This window comes from Ailuropoda melanoleuca, chromosome 15 (assembly GCF_002007445.2).
Source record: "Ailuropoda melanoleuca isolate Jingjing chromosome 15, ASM200744v2, whole genome shotgun sequence".
NCBI lineage: Eukaryota > Metazoa > Chordata > Mammalia > Carnivora > Ursidae > Ailuropoda > Ailuropoda melanoleuca.
In genome coordinates, this window is record NC_048232.1 from 41,940,728 (window position 1) to 41,954,911 (window position 14,184).

The 14,184-nt window shown below is 40.7% G+C and overlaps 1 protein-coding gene across 1 annotated transcript in view; it reads right to left on the minus strand.

Annotated features, from left to right (window-relative positions):
• The window catches only part of GRIP1 (glutamate receptor interacting protein 1), a 378,833-nt gene that overhangs the window by 250,493 nt on the left and 114,156 nt on the right, over positions 1-14,184 (minus strand).

A 14,184-nucleotide genomic window follows, 5' to 3' on the forward strand; every position in this document is an offset into this window, starting at 1 on the left:
TAGGAGTTATGTGGTCTAAGTCACTGTTCAATGTAAACGCTCCAGAGCACTGGACCAGGAGCACAGGAAGAATTCCATCACAGTCACCACTAGTAGCACCTGGGGGAGAACGCCAAGACACACCAGAGATCTGGTTGCAGAATTTTCCCTTTCAGATACAGTCTCTGTATTTGTGAGAGAACTATGTCTGTGCTCTAGCAACAGCTCAAACTCCAACAAAATAAGCAATTTTATTTTTTGAAACAACTTTTAAGTACAAGGGGTATTTTTAAAAGTTTATAGGCTGGAATGATAAACTAGCTTTGATAGGATGAAATGACGTGGTAGAGGCGAAGGAGAAAGGATATGTTTTCAGGTGAGGTTTAAAAAGGGATGGAAAGTTAATGAGGTGGAGAGATACAGTCAAACTGTTCCAGATGGCAGGGTCTGACAGAGGAGGCCAGCAAGGGTTAGCAAAAGGAACAAGGATAGGGAGACAGGAGAATGAGGTCCAGCAGAGAGAGGGCATTCTCAGCCAAGATGGTAATCAATTCTGAATCACGTCACAGAGTGGATGAGGACCCATTAGAGGAGAATGTTGGAGGAGCTGGGAGACCAGACACAGACAGATGGGCAAGTGCAGAGGGACCTAAACAGAATATTTGAAGCTATCAGAAAAGGAGCAATCATGTCCAGAACAATGACATGAGCCTGGGGAGTTCCTTGGATTAAAAGAATGTAGCAGAAAGGGAAGGGGTAAGAAGTATTTTTCCTCTTCCATCAAGACAAAAAATTAAATGTATTGTTGCAGTTGATTGAGATTGCATATGGGAAATGAATTTCTGAATAGGAAAAAAAATTAAACATTGGATAAGTGTCAAAGAATCTCAGAGTTTAGAGGGACTCAGAGGTCACTTGAATAATCCTTTGGAAGACTATCAGACACGTTGTGAGATTGTTCTTGTTGGGGAGAATTAAGAATGAGATTGCTGGCTGTCTAAGATAGTTGAGTTTCAGTTCTCTCAGGAGACAAGTCCTAGATTAATGTCTGACCTTCCCTTTCAAGCACGATGAGTCTGTGATTGGGGGAAGTGTAAGGAATAAAGACTGAAAGGAAGAGAATGCGGGTATGATCCGAACAAATCCCTTTAGTCCTGCTCAGTGTCAGTGGATAAAGTAACGCCCATGAATGCTCAGGCAGCAGAAAAGAAGAAAGGATACCGAGGTTGGGCGGAGACATCAGGAAGGAGAAAGAAGCAGAGAGAAAGAAAAGGTGCACAGCAGGAAGCAGCTGGATGCCAGCCAAAAAGATCTCACTCGGATAGTCCATTGGGATGCAGGTCAACAGAGCTGCCTGTATAGTAAGCTAATGGGACAGGGGTAGAGACAGTAAATTCTAATTCTAGGCCACATGTGTGTGTTTGGGAAGAGAGAGGAAGGGAAGGCAGGTAGGAAATAAAATGACCCTGAGACTAGCTATGATTTTGGAATCTGTAGTAAAATGAAGGCAGAGAATTTTGGACACGAGTTTTGAGCCGGTAGAGAGAAGACAGGAAGACAAAGAGAATGGCGACAAAACACAAAAGGTGACCAGAGCCCCACTCCCGGTGGAATGTCAGTAAATATTTATTGGCTGATGTTGACTTTGGTAGACAGAGTGAAGCCTGTGAAAGGAAAACCCCATTGCCAGTGGGGCATGAAAGTTCAGGTCTGTGGACCCCAAACAGTGGCCCCTGAGGAGGGAGCAGAGTCACACCCGTTATCACTACAGAACGTGAGGTTGCGCACGTGAGGCCGACCAGTCTCAAGGAGGAAGAAATGACGAAACCATGACAGGAGAGAATGCACAAAGGCTGTTGAAGCTGTGAAAACATACTCTCTTCTCAGAGAATATATTCACTTCTCTTGAGGACTGTAGACCCTGGCGGAGAAAGCGGGACTCTCAGAGGTAGCAGCTGAGGGAGGTAGGCGCCAAGAAGCCTTGCTTTACTCACTCAAGAAAATTCCTTTGTCAGATGTGGCCAGGAAGCTGAGAAAATGTTCTTTTTGAATTTGACTCCAAGGCCAGGTAATCAGCAGGCAGTCTCATTCTGAAGGAGAGGACAGGCATCATGGCAGTACACAGCATCTCTTTTCCAGATTCCAACGCTAGGTGGAAAAGAATGCTTTGGACAGTGTTTGGTCTTTGAGGGGCTCAAAGTTCCTGTCCTAATGGCAGGGGCAGGTCTTTCAAGTTCAGGTTATTTGATTCTGGTTCTACCTTCGTAGGGGACCAAGAAGGCAAACAAATTGAAAGCTGTCTGAAGGCTTAATAAGAAAAAAAAAAAAGACTCGATTCCCAAATCTGAGAAGTGTTACGTTCACCAAAAACACGCTCTGTGGTAATACTGTGGGCCATGCTTCTGTGTGGGATGATCCTTCAAAATTATTCTCACATAAAGAACTACTTATTTATTGTTAAAAATATGTTGCTTAAAAAATGCTTGATACACCTATAAAAACCCCAGCCTAGGATTCCAGTGCAAAAAAATGGCAGTGCCCGGCACACAGAGTAGGTCCTCAATAGATATTTGTTAAATGGACAACAGAGAGATGGATGAAGAAGCTAAAAACCAAGCCAGCTACAAAGAGTGTAGGTATGTGTAGAAAACAGTTTTCCTCTAATTGCACCCTTTTCTCCTTAAGAGAATTAAAAAAGATGCTGCAATTGCCATACTACTTGTGGGGGACATTAACCACAAACAGCAAGGTAGTTTCGGAAACATGAAGCTCATCTCCCCTCCCGCTGCCTAAGATCTGGATAAGGTTCTAGTCACCAGGGGTCTAGTAGAGAACTTGAAACGTTTGCTAAGACCTCATGGATAATTCAGAAGTCCTACTCATTTCAACTATGCAAATCCCATTCATTTTACCAGACATCACTCTGAGCCTACTACCCTGGGCTAGCACCGTGCTAGGTATCTTGAGAAGGGGATTGGTTGCATTCCTCAGGGAGGAATGTGTGGTGAGGAGGACGAGACAGCAAAGAAGGAAACGTCATCCCAGTGAAAATCCACACACCATCTCCGAATCCTCCCCCCTCCACAAAAAAAAAAACAAAACAAAAAACAACAAAACCCAAAGAAGGAGCATTAGGATTGCAAGTACTAATATTTCTTGGTTTTATTATAACAGTCTAAGAAAAACAGCACCACAGGTAGGGGTGGGGTTCAAAGAACTCAGTGAACAACAGGTAGCACTGGTGGGCCTCGAACCTGGTTGGACAGAACTATGAGTGGACGGCAAGGTAAGGCATCGCACCAGTCAGGCACGTCCCTGCCAACATTTCGACATCCAGTCAGACACACAGAGGAGTCAAACTATGGTAAATTGTTTCCATATATAGATTTTATTTTGGTCATCAATTGGCAGTCTTAAGCTAAGTAGCAAATAGAAAACAGCAGATATAAAGATTTTGGGAGGAAAAGGTGAAATGGCAACTACAAAGAAGGCATCAGTACTTTCTCCATTTTTCTCGATTTTTAGCAACTGCCTTAGTAAACATTTAAATCTCCTTTCACTGCAGGGGACCAATGCTTCCAGAAGACTCGGGAAACTGGTAAAAGTTAAAAAAAATATTTGTAATAACATTGCTTGGGTCCAGTCTCATTCTAGTATGTAGGACTGATGACAGAATTTCTGATACACATAAGTAAAAATTATTGTTCCATGATTATAATGTAAGAAGAGCATCAACTTTGCAATATTGAGATAGGTAAATGCTAAAATCAGCTAAGAAAAGAACTTTTCAGAATAAGAGTCCTTTCTTTAAAAGTCTTAGCCAAAAGCAAAACATAAAGGATAGTCTTTTAATGGTGATTCATAAACAGAAATTGTACATTTATACCAAATGCAGAGGATACAGTCAAAACAGATTTAGTACCCCATGCTAACAGCCTAATTTAAAATGGATAGTCTTTCCTATATTTTCCCCAAAGTACCTTTTAAAAGACTTGCTCTGCTATCCAAACAACTTGCAAATGCATTCGGTAAGTTGGGCTATAGTATTTATTCTCTTTCCTGTTATTGACTCAAGATCTATTTCTCACTATTTGCTTTGTGCTCATTCTTCTGCCAAATAAAATATTAATTGCATTTTTAGCTGCACTGCTGGTGATCAAAGAACTCTGATATGTCAAGCTAAACTGATAGAAATAGCATCCATTAACATATTTATAGGTTCAGAGCTTCTAGAGTATAATTACACCCATTAATTACTTGACAGTACTCTACATTACAGGCTAAAAAAGAAAGACATTTGCAGGTACACAAATGAGTAAAGTTTTTTTTTTTTTAAATAATAAATTCTCTCTAAAGAAGATCCTATGTAAAGGAAAGAAGGCAAGAAGGCTCGCATATCCATATACGTAGCTAAGGCAGAATGTTAAAGAATTCACTAACTTTGGAACGGAATGCACACAAAGTAAAACGAGATGGCATAGAGGGATTTCAAAGAAAAGCATAATTTAAATTTTACAGAGAGATTTTATTAATATTTCAGAGTTCTAAGGGAGACAATCTCAAGCCAGTAATTCTTGATGACAAGAAACAGAGCCATGATTTTTACTTTCAAATAAACTTCTTCAAATATCACATAGGACCAAAGCATTGCAAATTACCTACATTTCTGAACATGCAATTCTAACACATAAAAAAAAAACTAAAGCTGTCCTTGGAGAAAGCTCCTGAGATGTTAGAAATTAATAGAATAAACAATGATTCTGTAGCTTCAGCAGCTGTGTGAGTCCTGAAGCTGCCAGCTGCATTTAGTCCGTGTATCATGCAAAGGACGGTAACACACACTTGACTCCTCTTGACCAGTTAATCAGTATGCAAAATGACGGTTTCTCATAATAACTTCAGCACCGGACCCCAACACATTTTCTTTTCAGCAATGAATGAAGTCATTAAGAAAAGAAAAAAGAAAAGAAAAGAAAAGAAGAGAAAAGAAAAGAAAAGAAAAAATCACACATGCCAGGTTTCTTCCTAATTTCAGCATGAACACAACCAGGACGTAAGGACGAAAAGCAAAGCCGACTCTACCTGTACATATCTATCTATACATATTTCACTGAGTTCTTTGTTGCCTGACAATAAATTGTAAAGGCAGTCATATTTGAAAGTAAAAACCATTAAACTGTCTTTATAGGCTACTGCAACCGACTCGCAGAGTGCATAACAAGGAAATCACGGTACCTTTAGTAAGTCGTCTCAGAATTTGACAACGGCATTTAAAAGAGACAGCTATCATTCTTGCTCACTGCTTTCTGTGGCAAAGTGTACTCAGGGCTCTGCTCTGGTGGCTGGCAGCAGCAGCATATGAATTCCTTGCGCACATACCAGGAGAAAGGTAGTCCCAGTGGGGAGTGACAAAGCTTAATTCCTCTTGGCTGATGCAGAGGTCCGCTACATGTCATCTGGCAAAGTGGTGTCATTCACTACTACTACCACCCCTGCCCGCCACAGCCTCCTCCCCCTGCACAATCACAATGGCTTAGAAAGTAAGGCTGTTTCGATAGCAACAAAGCACCAAATTGTGGAAAGCAGGGACAATGCTGGGAAAGAGCCGTTCCATAAATCTAATACTAAGCACTGAGCAATGCATTCAGTGTTAGGCAAAGGGCTATGTATTCCAGCCGTTTCAGCTCCCCCTACTTCCTTCTAGCTCAGCATCCAGTCCATGTGCTTTATGTGTCTCATTTAACTAGAAATGTTAGTGAAATGCTTGCACTCTTACTTTACAAAGAAATGCATATATCATATCCTGTGTTTTCTCAACAAGAATGGAAGGCAAAGGAGGAAGGCATTTTATCTTTGGGATTCAGGACAAAATAGAAGTGAAACAGCCCTAGAACAGGGTCAGAAAGACCTATTTGGCACTTTGCAAATCTGTGAGGGCCAAGGCAGCCTCGGTTTGGAGATGAAATGCAAGAAGGGCTAAAGGAAAGGGTTCAGGCAAGGCAGACCATCAGGCAGATGGAGTCCCAGCCCCCTTAATTACCCTTTCCAAAAAAAACAAAAAAACAAAAAAACCCAAAAAACTTGGCTGGAAAGCAACACAGTCAAGACTGGTATCTAAAGACACCAGGAATAAATGCAAACAAGGCCAAGTACTTCTATTTTTAATGTGCTTTATTATCCCATTTCCCAAACAACCCTCCCCCAAACCATTCTTCTCATTATGCAAATAAAACAGTCTTGCAACGTTGCAGATATTTGTGAGTATCTGCTCCAGTGGAGTGAAGAGGAAATTAATAAATCCTTCACAATCCATTCACAAAATGACAAGAAGGCGGAGCACATTTCTTCACTTGCTTACACCAGCCTACTCACCATATAGTCAATACAAACTAACATCTGGTATGGAATTTTCATCAAAATCCAAGAATCTCCCACAGGAGTTAATACAAACATTTAGAACCCCTCTAAAAAAATCACGGTTAGCCAGGAACTTAAAAAAAAATCAGCAATTAGTCAAAATGAAAAGATATACCACTGTCCACACTATTTGATTAATATTTCTAGGGCTAAGTGAATTATTCATACGGTCTTATTCTCTACTCTAAGGCTGTAAAAAAACCTTTCAAGCTGGTTTTTAAAATAACTTCCAATATTCTAAATTTAGTGATAGAGCTTTCTCCTCTTCATTCATAAATTCCATATTAAGTCAAACAATTTCAATCTGCTGATATTGAAATGCATATGCTTTCTATTTGGGGTCTAATAGAAAAATAATTTGTGTAAAAAGTAGCTGAAAATAGTAAGCATCTACTTTAAAGGTTTTTGAAAAGAACACAATTCCCTTACCAAAGATGGTCTAGCTAAAACAGTCAGCTACCACTAATCAATAGGAAAGTACTTAAATGGATTGTATTGCAGAATCGAATTTTTATAACTGTTCCAATTAGCATAAATCTGTTTTTGCATTTCAACCCATCTCATTTTCATCTTCATTAGGTCATCCCTAGTAATCTTTTAGCCTCCTTGAGATTTTTTTGCTTTAATAGAAATGTACCTTAGTGCTAGAGAATTGGGTTATTAGCTAAAGTGAGATAAATATTTATAGTTAGCTCTTTAAAAGACCTTTCCCTAAATTTAACATCTTTCTTTAAATCTAGGTACTCAGAATATGCAGTTGTCAAATACCATTAGTAAAGTCTTGCTCATGGAATATCACCACTCCAGCCGATTTTATTAATGCCTATTCAAATAAAACTCAAAATCATACAGGAATCTCTTGCCCCCTGCTATTATGCTTACTCAGATCTAATTTGCTTCTTCCTTAAGGCTAAAGTGATCAAATATTTCCTCTTTTACTAGAATGCTCAATTCTTTTTTAAAAGCTCTGTCTTCTGGTCCTAAGAAAGATCCTCAGAACTACTAAAATATCTTATTTTTCTGGGGTGCCTGGGTGGCACAGCGGTTAAGCGCCTGCCTTCGGCTCAGGGCGTGATCCCAGCATTGTGGGATCGGGCCCCACATCAGGCTCCTCTGCTATGAGCCTGCTTCTTCCTCTCCCGCTCCCCCTGCTTGTGTTCCCTCTCTCACTGGCTGTCTCTATCTCTGTCAAATAAATAAATCAAATCTTTAAAAAAAAATATCTTATTTTTCTGGCAGTAGAAAAAGCCCATCCTGGAGCCCTCTGAAAGGCTCCTGAAGGCTCAAATTAGGCGAAATTATTTTTTCTCTTTAGAAACTATGGCGGCTAATCCATACATATCCTATTAGCCAGCTCAGGCTCAGCTCCAGGAATCTTACAGAAATAGAACCATCTTGGAGTGACCCTTTTCTAGGAAATGAAGGAATCTTCCATGTGTTCCTACCTCCTTCCATTTTTGGCTTCTCTGGTCCTCAAAGATTTCCCTAGGAGCCTTCTTATGCAAAGCCCTTCCTCCTCTCTTCACCTGATTCTAGCCTACCCTACATCCTGGACTCTAATGCTGGTAGAACGGCTTCCAGCAGGCAACCTTTCCTATCTCAAAATTTACTGGCTCGTAGGACAAAGGTCCCAAGAAGGCAAGGCAATTGAACCACAGTCTCCCACTGTAAGCTACCATTGGGCCAAGTGACCCACATTTCTCGGCCACCAGTTTAATGTAAGTATTTGTCTTTGGAACCCTACAATCAACTGTGTCAATTGTGGTGGCTCGGCAGCGGGGGTCTAGATAACCCAAACTTAACAGCATGCTCTTTGAGGGTCACCAAGTGGGAACTGTAGAGATACGAAGCAGGCAAAATGGTATAAAATATATATCTGATCAAGCTCCAAAGTGATCTGGAAAAGAGTCAGGTGATGAAGTTTACTCTTTTTTTTTTTTTTTTAATCTCAATATATGAAAACATGTGCTTGCTGGATTCAGGGCTGATTATTCCCTTAAAATGATAAATCTTATTTCAGGGTTTCTTTAAAATATTAGTTTTCTGGGGTCCCTGGGTGGATCAGTCAGTTAAGCATCTGACTCCTGATTTTGGCTCAGGTCATAATCTCAGGGTTGTGAGATCGAGGCCTACGTTGGGCTCCACGCTTAGTGGGGAATCTGCTTGAGATTCTTTCGCCCTTTCCCTCTGCCCTTCCCTGACCCCTCACCCCATCCCTCTCTAAATAAATAAAATAAAAATAAAAATAAAATAAAATAGACTAGTTTTCCTAAGTGTGTGTGTGTGTGTGTGTGTGCATGCGTGCATGTGTGCAAGCACGTTTACAAAGCACTTTCATACACAATGTATCATTGGAGTGACTGTTATGGAGTTCGGCTCCTGGTAAGGAACCTGGTTCTCAGAGAGAACATTTTTCATCAAAGTCGCTCAGCTTGTAAATTGCAAAGAACAGGAAAGAATCCAAGGCTTCTCACCTGGGCTGAATATTCTTTCTACTCTTTACCTTTTCGCTATGTCCCTTTTCCACTGATAGAAAATGTAATCCTGATTAAAGGCGGAAAATCCAGCCAACAAAGAACGTTTCTATGCAGTTACATTTTAAAATAGGAGGCGAATCTAGAGTCTACCACTTCGAGCTCCCCCTCTCCCCTGCCCCTACCCATGCCCCTCTGAGGTATATCCACAACCACGGTGACCCAAAGGAACCAGAATTGGTTAAGACCAATTCCTCCAGGTTCCAGACTATGATGAACCAAGTGTTTACCATAGGAATCCATTCTACCTGGACAGCTTGTCCATTCTGACTGGGTGGGATCTTTGTGGTATTTGTTTTTAAATATTTTAGTATCCCTGCCTGTGCCAGTATGGTACAAATTTCATTATAGGATGGAGAATAGAAGTGTGGACCAAAAAAAAAAAAAGATTCCAATATATGTATTATTTATTTTTAAGTAGGCTTCATGTCCAATGTGGGGCTTGAACTCATGACTTTGAGATCAAGAGTTACATCTTCCACCGACTGAGCCAGCCAGGTGCTCCCCAATATCTTTTCCAAACTATTCTACAGCACCATCAACAGGTGTGAACAACCCCCTCTGCCACACAGATTATCTTATTCTGCTGATTTTTCTCATCTCCTGCAGTCTTCTCTATGGTACTTTCTTCTGTGGAAAATCTCCACCCCCCAAAATAAACACTGCCGTTTGCAGATTCTTCAGATTCTTAATAAATCATAAGCCACAAGTTTTCTGCCATATACCTCTACCTGGGAAATTCATTTATTTTTAAGATTTTATTTATTTATTGGGGGGAAGCATGAGCAGGGGGAGGGGTAGAGGGAAAGGGACAAGCAAACTCCCTGCTGAGCAGGGAGCCCATCGCAGGGCTACAATCCCAGAACCCTGGGATCATGACCTGAGCTGAAGGCAGATGCTTAACCAAATGAGCCGCCCACTATTTTTAAATTCATTAAAACAGAACAAAAAACCACAATGGGGACAACTCCACAAATACCTCACTATTTTATAGCATTAGAATCAATTTGATTAAAGAACTAACATAATGTGTGCCTTCTTCTTCACGTCCGCTGATTTTGTGAATCTGTTACAAAATACACTTGACAGATCCCAAAGGCTATTACCTTTCTTTTTCTTTGAATGCAGTTGATTCCAAATGCTTAGCGTGGTTAGGTCATTATTCAGATAGCACGGGATATCTTGAATTGGCTAGTGTTGAATCGGTATACTAATTTTTCCCCCCTCACACTTGGTAACTGTTAGGCATCTCCCAGGTCTTGAGGGTATTTTACGACACGGTGTTCTTGGCCGTTTCAGAATGTGACGAGTACCTCCTTTTCTTAGGGACAATCTCGTTGATTCATCCTTAGCTTATTACAATCAGTTGTTTCTAGTTTCCTTTTCAAAGATGTTGAAAGTAACCATGATCTTCGCACATGTTCTAATTCTCGTGACCTCTACCTGCCGCTGAATTCATGAGTGTGTCGGCGTGAGATCGAACACTTGGATCGGGCTCCGCACGGAACCTCTCCATACCCAGCTGCAGTTGAGGACTGCCGAGAAGCAGGAAAAGCAAGACCTCGTTTGCGGATAGTTCTAAGGGTGTGGAGACTTGGTGTAATTGCCCAAGACAGGATTTATTAGGCATTTTTTACAAATATTTTATGAGAAAACATTTGTGTAGAAGTAATGATGCCCTTTAGGAAGTGTCATTAGGACATACTCTGGCAAATCTGGGGTGATTAAAAAGCACTTAGTGGCTCTGAGCCTCTGGTGTGCCATGCTATCAGAGGGAGGGTGTAATGCACACTCCGTGTGGTATTTGCTTTTCTAGTCAGGGCTCTAACGCTCTTCACTGGGCCAAGGCAGGAAGATTGCCTCCACTTCACATGAGAAACCCAGGAAAGCTCCCACGAAGGTAAGAACCTTAGGAATTTGTCACCTAAAAGCATCTGGTGGGAAATACGAAAGAGTGGAATATGTAGAAAATGAGAAACACAGTACACGAGGAAACCTGCCAGGAATCAGCCCCATAAAGGACCAGGTAAAACTGACTATCTACTGAGGCCCCAGGGAGAGAGAAGATGGTGTAGTGGCCAAAAGCCCAGGCTTTAGAATCAAACTGATTGGCTCTGAATCCTGCTTTTCCCACTAAAGGGCTGTGCACTTTGAGAAAGTTAGTGAACCTCTCTGTTCTTCATTTGTAAAATGGTGAAAATAATTTCTCAGCTTGTTTTAATAATTCACTGAATTATTTGTGTAGAATGCCTAGAACAGAGAATAGTAAAGAGTTTCATTAATCGCTATATATTTAGTAGGGAATATAATCATACCATCTGGCATTTGGTTACAGAGCCCAGACTCTTGAGGTAGGGCAAGGAATAACAACTAAAATGATCCATTTTCTATGAAGTCTTCCATGATTGTAATGGCATGAAATAATCTCCCCTCAACTCCTGAAACGTTTCCTGCCCTCATGTACCTTCCTGTCCTGTTCCTGATGATGGCATTGCCCCAAGTACGGTCAGAGCACCTTACCCCCCTCCGCAGCATTGTAGCTACGCCAGGCTCCAGCGGTCACCTCTCTGCTTTGACTCCCAAATTTTGGTCTACGTCTCAGTTTTGCTCTCATTCCAAACCACGTTCCCTAATCCTTGATTCCCAGATCTGTGTCGCCTCCCAGAGGCCATCTCCGATTAGCCAGGAACCCACTTTAGCCCCTCCCGTTGCCCCCAACAAGATACTTTTTCCTCCTGCACGAACTTGCTGACATCAACACCGTCTTCCTCAGCAGTCCGTTCCTTTCAAGCCCACATTTAAAACCCCTCTCAACACTTTCCCACTCCGACCACCAGCATCTAGTTGAAAGCTGAGTAGTTGCTGTACACAGGAGTTTTCTCTTGCAAACATTTATTGACTGTTCTGTTCTAGGCACTGGGGCACTGGGCCCTACCATGGGTATGCCAGCCGACTCATCCCGCCATTAGTGGCCAATACTTTAAAAATTTTTTACTGATATCTGAGTAGACCTTTAGGGACAGCATTACTCTTTAAATTTTGCAGTACTAGGCAAAACTCGAGTTTTTTTAAGGGCAAAATTAAAGGGTACTTTATATAAATAATCTCACACATTAGGACAACAGATAGCCCAGGATATGTCAAACATTTTGACTAATAATTTGCAGCCCACCTGGTAAGTATGTTATTTGAAGAATGAAGAAAAGTGGACTGTCATACAAAAAAACTTCTGCATAGCAAAGGAAAACATCAAGAGAATGAGAAGGCAACCTACTGAATGGGAGAAAATATTTGCAAAGCATACATCTGATAAGGGGCTAATACCGGAAATATATAAACAACTCAAACAACTCAATGACAAAAACAAACAAACAAACAAACAAAAACAACCCCACAACCCCCTCCCAAAAAAACTAACTAAAAATGGGTAGAGGATCTGAATAGACATTTGCAAAGAAGATATACAGATGCCCAACAGGTACTTGACAACATCACCAATTATCAGGAAAATGGCAATCAAATCTACAATGAGTTATTCTCTCACACCTGTTAGGATAGCTATTATAAAAAAAAGGCAAGAAATAACGAGTGTTGGTGAGGACATGGAGAAAAAGTGTACCCTTATACACTGTTGGTGGGAATGCAAACTGGGGCAGCCACTATGGAAAACAGTATGAAGTTCCTCAAAAAATTAAAACTAGAACTACCATATGATCCAGCAATTCCACTTTTGGGTATTTACCCAAAAAAACCCAAAACCACTGATTCAAAAAATAAATATGGACCTCCAGGTTCAAGCAGCATTATTTACAATAGCCAAGAGAAGAACACGACCTAAGTGTGTGTCAATGGATGGAGATATATACACATATATATATAGTATTATATACATATAATCATATAATGGAACATTGTTCAACCATAAAAAAGACTGAAATCTTACTATTTGTGACAACATGGGCAGATTCTGAGGGTATTATGCTAAATGAAGTGTCAGACAGAGAAAGACACATACTGTATGATCTTACCTATATGTGGAATCTAAAAAAAAAACAAACCCAAGCTCATAAATACAGAAAAAGTTTGGTGGGTAGCCAGAGGCAAGAGAAGGGGAGTGAGCAAAATGGGTGAAGGGGGTCAACAGGTACAAACTTCCAGTTAGAAATTAAATAAGTCCTGGGCATACAATATACAGCATAGTGACTATGGTACTGCATACATGAAAATTGCTAAGCGAGTAAATCATTTTTTTTTTTTGGTACAAACTTTTTTTTCTAGGAGAATACATCTTAAAAATTCCCATCACACACACAAAAATTCTGTTAACTATGTATGGTGACTGATGTTAACAAGAATTACTGGTATGAGTATGGTGATGATTTTGCAATATACACAAATATCAAATCATTATACTGTGTATGTGAAACTAATACAATGTTATATGTCAATGATACCTCAATTAAAAAAAAAAGGAAATCCAATAGGAGAGGCTCCATAGTTATTAAAAAGACTAAGTGTAGGAGCAGTGACTAAAGCTGACTTAAGGGACTGTTAAATTTTCCACACCTCCAGGATGTGTGCAGGGGTTTATGTGCTACTAAGAAGGCAAGAAACAAAACTAATTCAAAAGCCTGGCCGTAAGGAGTGGTGGTGTGTGCACGGAAACGGGATGAGATCAAGGGCAGAAACAGGATTTCCCAAAGAGTTTTGGATGAAGTGCTTATTCCTACCTCCATACCAACATATTGATTTTTTTTTTAAAAGATTTTACTTATTTGACAGAGAGACAGCCAGTGAGAGAGGGAACACAGCAGGGGGAATGGGAGAGGAAGAAGCAGTCTCCCAAGCGGAGGAGCCTGATGTGGGGCTCCATCCCAGGACTCCGGGATCACGCCCTGAGCCGAAGGCAGACACTTAACGACTGAGCCACCCAGGCACCCCAACCTATTGATTTATTTTTTCCCAGATCACCAAACACTACCTAACACACTATTTTAATTATTTGTTTATTGTCTGCCTTCTGCCACCTGGAGCTTTTTTTTTTTTTCTTTTTCCAAATTTGAGATTTCTTGGTCTGTGTTCATTGCCTAGGACTGCAGCCAGCATATGGCCAATACTCAATAAAATTTTTGGTGGATAAATAAATTGGGCATGGGGATTCCCTCCTAGTGGACTTCTTCTATAAGCAATACTGTTTCTAAAGCTCCTCTACAAAAGATGAAGTTAACAACTTCAGGCGGGGGGGGGGGGGGGG